Raw genomic sequence first — 8,172 nt, forward strand, 5'->3', positions numbered from 1 at the left:
GAGAGACTCTGCTCCCAGTGTGACACAGGACAGGTAGAGACAGAGCTGCACTTTCTAACCTCATGCCCTAAATATAAAACACTAAGACAAAAACACTTCGCAAACATTTCCCAAATATACCCCAAATTCGAATTTATATCAGACACACAGAAACTCCCCTATTTACTGGGAGAAATGCCAGAATGCCAAATCATTGCAGCAAAATATATGTCCTCCGGTTGATCCTTTCCACTGGTTGTCCTCAGTTCAAGGACAACCAAAAAAACTGTTAATACACACACACACACACACACACACACACACACGTTTACTGTTTTACTTATTTATTTTTATGTTTAATATTTTTTTTACTTTATTTTTATATTTTATATATTTTTATTACTATTATTACACACAAACACACATTACTGTTTTATTTACTTATTTAATGAAATGTGTCAAATTAATTGTTCTTTTGTAATTTATAGCTTTGGCAATATTGTTGTTTTACATTCTTTCCAATAAAGCTGAATTGAATTTAATTGAATTGAATAGTAAGGCAGGTCTCCACTTAAGCACCCAAAAGTATCTCATTATTTATCAAATACAACAGAACATATTTTAGAAAATCTGCTGCCTCCCTTATTTTGTACTCAGTCCAATAGTTGACAAAGTTCTATTTATGTTGCTTTGCTTATGTCAGTGTGTTTTATAGGCTTCTGCTTGCAAAAACTGTTTGTTGACAGTGTGCTCTTGGACATTTGATTGCATGTTGTGTAATATCATTGAACCTATGTGCTTGCATGCTGTTTTATGTTACACTGTGTTTACTGCATACTGCAACAACTCTGTCCATTACAGTGCCACCAAATCACAATTAAAAGAATGTGACTGATGAAACCAGTGACATCAGCATAACAGAAGCATCTTCAAATGATGCAATGTTGATTTTGTGTTCTTTCTTTTTATACGCTACGATTTTCATTAACAAACAACCCGGACTCTAGTGCAGTGCCAGAGACGGGTCATCTTGGTATGGGAATGTGGCTGCTTGATGGAATATTGACTCTAGCTTCTGTTTCTAGTTGATGCTTAAATGGAAACTTTGCATATCAAGCGGTCAGGAGTCAAAGGTCAAGGGCACGTTAACTTGCTGAATGACAACACCAAGACATTTCAGACACAATTAAATCTCTGCGACTGCAGATAATACTCCTGTGTTTTATAGACATGGTTTGGTCACTGTTTACTGGTTTACTGGTGATTTTCATCCACTTCCATCTGTGTGCACATCCCGATCCAGCCAGTCTTGTAAGAGAGAAAAATATGACTTGCCTTCAGTCAAAATTATCTCCACAACAGGCTGTCCTCAGTGGTGCAGGGCTCTGCTCCAGCCTGATCATATTACACACAGCAAGTACTACTGCTCAGGAGCCTCGGAGGCTTCTGGGGACGAAGACGTTTTGGTCCCCATAGCTTGGGATCCAAACTGAGGTTGAGGATTAGTTGGGTGCAGGGGGCCAGGATGCCAGGGCCATGGGGGAGCTGTGGGGTGGCTGGGAGCATGTGAAATCATGCTTATCAGAAAGCAGAGACTCTGGTGTTAAGGTCCCATCATCACCAGCAGCAGAGCATGAATGAATATGAGGCAACGTTCATGAATATTCTATTGAGTGTTATCTTTCTCTTTCAACTTTCTTTTTCCCTCTTTTTTCCCGCTTTCCAGCACTCTCAGATTTTCTCTCTGCTGCTCTAATCTTCCCCTTGCTCTTCCCCGTTTTATCTTCCTCTGGCTCTGTCTTTCTCTCTTGCTGTGGTGTGTCTTAGGACACCGAGTCCTTTACCACAAGGGGTAAAAAGCGCTCCCAGATCATGTTCAAATCTAGCATGTCCTAAAGACTTCTGGAGTGTCACACAAAACTTCAAAATGACAAGGACTTTAACACGAAACAATGGTTAAATCTTTCGGGTTTTCATTTCTCTCTTCCTTTCTTTTTATCATATCTCCCATTGCTGAGACAGTGGCTATACTCTCGTTAAATCTTGGCATCCATCTTCATGTGAGATGGAAAGCAATTATGCTTTTTTCACAGTGGTCACAGTAATTATGCGTTTTTTTCACAGCATGATTTTGCTCTTTGTTTTCCACAGCTTGAAGCAGTCTTCATACATCTTTATCTCTCTCCTCTCTCTCTTCTACCATCTTGGTAAGATAAGCACACAGCCCATGAAAAATAGTAAAAACAGCAAAAGAAGTTACTTTATATAAAGCGATTGTCCAAACAAGCTTAGTTCAGCCAGGTTTATGCTATTCTCCTCTGAAATGCTTCTCCATGCCATCCCAGATAAACAATCACAAAACATGTTTGGCCATGCTGGTTCTGCTTTAATTGCCTTTGCCTGCTCAAGTCAAAAAAGGTGGTAGCGTTTGAATCATAGGGCTGTGATGTCCAATCGTAGTTGGCACAAGGGTCCGACCAATTGTGCCATGGTCTGTGGGCCGTAAAATGAGCAGAAGGGCACGGCTTTGAATGTATCCTCCACAGGACTCCTGGGCATGGCTGCAACAATCAGTTACTTCAAATGGAAGTGCAATTGTAGGCGAAAAGGGCAACAGCACTCTGGCAGACACAAAGAAATAGACGGCGGCCCCACCGGACCACTCTCTGCCTGATAGGTTCTGGAGTTGGCAGGGTCCACACAGAGGTCATTGTCTGGGGGAAAAAGAGGAAGAAAAAGTGTTTTGTGGTTGCTTTGCTAGGTGCGCTGATGCAGTGTATCAGTTCAAAAAGATCATATGAATGATAATGGAAAATAAAAGAAAAATACAACAACTACAACGACAACAGGATTTTTGGTGCCTTTGAAAATTCCAATTTGGCAATTTTTCTAAACAAATGGGCACATGACAAAAGCAAAATGATTTCTTAAAACAACATGGCCTTGATCTACATGATAGCCTTGACCACACTAGTTCTTTTTATTTACCTTCCCATCCAAAGTTTTGTTACAATATTGTATCACTGCACATAATAAAAGTGATGTGTTTTGTATTTTGTGAAGGGCTTGATAGCAATGGAATTCCCAAACCCCAAATTGTGTTTTGTTTTTCTGACTTTTCTTCTTAAAATTATTCATTTTTCACACGAAACTGCTGCAGTAGGGGTACCGACTACATGGGGAACAAGTGAAAGGTCCATGAGTGGATGAGTGTCTTGCCTCCTTCAGTCTTGAGCGCCGCAGTGGGGCCATGAACCCTCCTGCCAGACACAGAAAAGCTGAACACCACATATTCCGTCAGGAGGTTCTCCAGGAAATAAATCCTCCCAACATAATCAACCACCCTGCTCTTTTTCTGTATTGGATGCTAAGCACAAAGAAGAGCGCAAACATGCCCCAGCCAAACCCAAATCAAAATGTAAGATAGGTATGGAAAAGGAGAGCTATACGTGTGTGTGTGTGTGTGTGTGTGTGTGTGTGTGTGTGTGTTTGCAGTGGGGGGATGTGGGAGGGTTATGAGTGAAAATATAATCATGAAGCAGCTGGGGGTAGAAATAGGTGATCTCCAGAGGCAGATAGGAGCAGAGGGGGAATAGTGGAGTGGGGAAGAGAGAAAAGCAAACAGTGATGAAAGAGCAAATATGCTGTAATAGTTTCTGTGGCTGAATTGATTAAAAAGGAAAAGTGATTCAGACCTGTTTTTGCTTTGCAAACAGCCACTGCTGAGTGAACTTTATCATACTGTTGTAGCCGGGTTAAAAATGCTGTACATTGTGATTAACTGATAAAAAGCATATAAAGCATGTGATCTATTTAAAAACAAATTCATTGTTGTTAAAACTGTGGTTTACAAGCTATTTCATAAAAGATTAAAAAGCTACAGTGTAATAAATACGTTAATAATATGTGCAGTTATAAACGTTTTATTTTGAAGAGTTCTGTCTAGTAAGTAAGAATAAGGGTAATACTGGTCATTCATCGGTCTATGTGGGGGGTTCAGAGGTGCACAGGAAGAGAGAGTAAGAATGTAGTGGAAAAAAACAGTGGGAGCTTGACTACGATCGAACGCGATGCGAAGTGTGTGAAGTTCATGCAAAGTAGTATGTAGTAAGTTGGTGTTTTAGACTGTCCACTCGACAGTCTTCCCACAGAATACCATCCTGCGTACTTTTGTGAGAAGTTAGACATTTCTTCCCGGAATGTATCGTACCAGTGTGTATCATAGCTCGTTTGCACACAGTGTTTTGTGTTAGCATTCATTAGCAAAGTGAATGGACTCTTAGCCAGTATAGCTAACTCAGCTGTATACTATTGGACTAGTTCACGGGTTTCGACGTGAAACCCCTGAAGAGTTATCTGAAAGCTACAACTGCGAAGTCAAAGCTCCGAGTGCTTTAGAAAGAGGGACACCAACCACGCCAGTTTGGACGCATGCTCGCACCCCTGTTCGACACCAGAGACCGGGAGACGACAGCGGCAGAGCGCGGGACACACCACGCCATCTTTGGACACCTGCTTGCCCTTGTTTTGCTGGAGATAGGGAAAGGTGGGCTACACTGTGTTTCAGTGTTTGAGTGACAAAGAAGCAAAGAAAAATAATGTTAACCTTTTACATGATGGATGGCAAAGCATAAATATTAAGAGATAGCATATCTACACGCATAATGTTTAACATTTGCTTATTAGCACTAAACACAAAGTACAGATCGGGCTGATGGGAATGTCATTCATTTTGCAGGTATTTAGTGATAAACCAACTGGACAAACTTTGACTTGATGGTGGTGTAAGATTCAAGGGATCCCCAAAGGGACAAAAACCACAAATGTCAGCCTTATGGTAGTGCTAGAGTAAAGGACATAAGACCACCAAAGTCACTGAGATACATCATTTGAAAACCATGAATGCTTGTGCTGATCCATCTGCTAATTTTGAGTTATTTAACTGGATAACTTGGAAAAATTAGACCTGCCAGTGGCGCTAAAGGAAAAGATGGGGGATCACTCAAGTCATTAGGATTCATCGTCTGGGGACCCATAAACATGTGTAAATAATGTCATGGCAATTCATCTTGAGTCGTACAGGAAAAAGAGATCAGCCATCGTGTAGTCATCCACAGTCATCCAATTTATTCTTTGCTCCACTTATATCCACTGTAATTAATATAAAATGCAAATGATTCGACCCTGTTGTTCTTAAGGGAGCAATTTAGCGGCAGTAAACTTTCACACAGCATAGACACCCTGCAGAGACGACACAAGTGTGAAACACCTTCTTGAGGTGTAAATTGACCAATCTTTGTCCCAGCCTGTCTGGAAGCCCCAGAGAGCTTTTTTTCTGATGAGCCGATTTTTCTTCCTCGGTAGCCATGCAGAAAAGTTCGATATACTCAGCAGTTTCCAAAATGGGTTGTATCCACCTTGGGGCGACTGAAATTGAAAGGGAGCTCACAATGGCCTGAAAGCACAGGGTCGACCAGGGTAAAACCAAAGCTTTGTGACAGCTGTGACTGCAAGGACACACACATGGACACGTGTGTGTAAGCGTGTATGTGTGTGTATACAGAGAGAAAGAGAGAAAATTAATCCTCTATCTAGTTCACTAATTTGCACTATGAAACTCCATTCAGCAGGAGCCCCTGGGAGCATTTCTGTAATTAACACTTTACCTGGTGATGAGCTACCACAGCTCTAATGGTAATTTAGCCTTAATGTATGCACACAGTGATAGATTATTCTATTTTGATCGGAACAAAAATGCAATTATGAAGTAAGTGATTATTGCGTTTTCAATCAGAAGCAATTTCATGCAGTGAGCTCTACTTCTTTAATTTCTTTCAATCAGATGCAGGTGCAATTGTTTCATAGGCACACTGCTTTAACCTGGGGGTTATGTTGTAAATGCTGTAGCGTCAGTATTCTGTAAGAATCCACTTTTCTTTTAAATTGCTTACTTTGAATATTTGTTATATAATAATATAGGTTAAAAATATTTTAGCAAATTAACATACATTTGTGGTCAGCAGGTGACAAATTACACTTTTAGGTAAGTGGACACAGAGCAAACAGAAGTTATATTCTACATATGATATTTTTTTATTTGATTTTGAAAGCAGCCAAAGTAGGACACACATCAGTCTTGTACTGATTCAACCCATATGTCTTTCATTTTTATTTGGTCATTTTGAGCAACAACTTACGAAAGGCACTCAAAATGTATTATATAAATCTATTTTATCCCACCAATTTGTTCCTGCTAGTATTTTCCAGTGTGATAAGATGTAGCAAAAACCTAACTACCCGAAAAAGGCATCCAATCATTTTGCATTTAGAAAAGGTCATTGCTTGATAAATTGAATGTTCTGTTCTTTCAAATGTGAGCAGAAAATAGTTATGAAAACAACTTCTGCTGAAACTAACCCTCGCTGTGCAGTTTCACACCCCTTCTTGAATCTTAAGAATACCAATTTTCCACTGTCTCGTCTTCATAACTATGTCCAAAATCTGATTCAAGTCTTTTCAAGCAATAGAGAGACAATTTTATTCTGAGTGTGAGATTAGCGCCATCATCTTCAAAGTTGTGCTTAGTCATGGAGAGAGCAGAGAGAAATGAGAGTTTAACAGAGTTTACTCCTTCATCTGTGCACTTCACAACTTTCTTTGTTTTTTTTCTTTTTCTCTCTTGGTTTCTTTCTTTTTGCTTCTACCCACACACTCTCCCCTCTCTATTTCTTTGTCTATTATCATCCTTTAATAAATATTAATGAAGATGGTTTAAATACAGTCAGAACAAATCAGATGTGGTTTACTGTAATATCATGTTGTTTGATGCTGTCATGCTGACTTGCATATATAAATTTGTCATCCTGTGCCCTTTATACGGGGTGTGATAGGACAGGATGCCCAAGCCCAATTATAAAAAGTAAATAAGATTATCATAGTTATGTACATTATGTGCACTGGCATAGAATATAGAACATTTTAGAAATGGAAACCCCACCAGTAAGGGACTGGTTCAGCACCATGGACAGCAACAGTTAAAAGCAAACATTGTGTGCACATCTACAAAATCTAAGAGAGTTCCTAAGGGTGCTGGATACCTACAAAATCTACATGATTGCAACAGAAAATCACCCACACACTGGAATCAGAGCTCTCTTAAGCTTTTATTAGCAAGGTTTTGACTTTAACTCTTAAGCCTGAGGAAGACCTGTGTTGGGTGGAAACATGGCTAATAAAAGCTTAGGATTTCTCTGATTCCAGTGTACCGGTACTTTCCTGTTATACTGAAAAAATGAAAAGCCAAACCAGTAACAGTGTTAATTTTTATGTTAGTTTTTACTATTGTTTGACTTTATCTATTGTAACAAGAAAGTGAACAATAATGTAAAACTTATTCACTGTTGAATTGAATCTAGTTCATGCCTGTGCAACTATACAGACGAAGAAAAAAATCTGAACTAATGCCTGATGAAGATCCAAAGTGTCCCTTCATTTAAGGATATGGTTTGTTTTTTTAGGTTTATCGTAAAACAATATATTTACTTGCCTTGCATTTAATAAGTTATTGATTGCTCTTCCCCATATACTCAGATCTGGGGGGCAAAATCTACAAATCTTGTTCACTCTTACAATCAGCAAAGTGTGTGTGTGCGTGTGTCTGTGTACATGAGTTTCTCTGCTGACTTTGAGCGCCACAGTCAATCCTGTTATTGTGCAATCCAAAATATTGTCTTTTCTTACCTATGTCACATACAGTATATGTCAGCCATCGCATTCACCTCCATGATCACCAACAAAGGCCTAAAACCCTTATCTGTATTCACACAATGTGCCACAGTTCTCCACATTTGCGTTTCATCTGCAGCATCCACAAGCACGAAGGTCATAACACAGGTTGAGATGCATCACACTGAAGCCCTGTTCATACTGAAACTCAACTGAGAACCACCAAGGTCAAGACTAAGACTCCATTGTTGCCCTTTCCTCTCTACAGTGTGTGTGTGTGTGTGTGTGTGTCTGTATGCCTTAAGGCCAACACAATGTCGCACAAACACACAAATGCATGTGCATGCATTCCCTACACTGTCCCAGTGAGGTTGGGCGATGGAGTATGGGATAACACTGCTGTCTGCTCCCCTGCCCAGACGGGTCAGAGCTGCGGGGCCTGGATGCATGTTTCACTGGTTCAGTTAA

This window comes from Micropterus dolomieu, linkage group LG10, assembly GCF_021292245.1.
Source record: "Micropterus dolomieu isolate WLL.071019.BEF.003 ecotype Adirondacks linkage group LG10, ASM2129224v1, whole genome shotgun sequence".
NCBI lineage: Eukaryota > Metazoa > Chordata > Actinopteri > Centrarchiformes > Centrarchidae > Micropterus > Micropterus dolomieu.